We start from the raw sequence: 642 nt of genomic DNA on the forward strand, positions 1-642 counted from the left end.
CTTGGCATGAGCATGCACTGACTTCCTTATTTTACCTCAGTGGTATTTTCTAAGACTAGACCTGCAGTGTCCTTTAGGGAAGGATGTACAGAACCTGAGATTTATTTAATACTAAAATTGTATATAATTACTCTGTTAAAGAAGATAGCTCTCTAAATTCTCATGACTTTTAAGTAGATTTTATTGTTACTTTTGCTATTATGGTAGGATCCATGTATAAAATGTTTTGTAATTCCACTCCAATTCAATTGGACTTGCATTTTCRATACAGAATTACTGTAACATAGTAGCCAGGTAAACAATTTATGGGTATGTTAATGACCACAGCATGTAGCTGGCTTCATTAATGACTGGGTCCTGAGTAATGGTTGAGGATTTTGAGCTTCTTTTTTTTAAAAAAATATTTGCTTTCTTTATTTAAAAGTATCTTCACTGTTGTATTGTAAGTTATTCGATTAACGTACCTGAGAAGGGTAACTTAAAGCTTATGAGTTGTACTAACAGTCAATGTAGCATTTGCTCCTGAATTCCCTTATATCAGTAACTTTGTTCTTTTACTGTTTTTCTCCCAAAAATGCTTGTCTATGAGATATTTCAGCTAAAATGAACATAACATAAGCAATTTCTGTTACTGTGCAAAAG

Source organism: Rhea americana, unplaced genomic scaffold (assembly GCF_003343005.1).
Source record: "Rhea americana isolate MKP2758 unplaced genomic scaffold, rheAme1 scaffold_68, whole genome shotgun sequence".
Classification (NCBI taxonomy): domain Eukaryota; kingdom Metazoa; phylum Chordata; class Aves; order Rheiformes; family Rheidae; genus Rhea; species Rhea americana.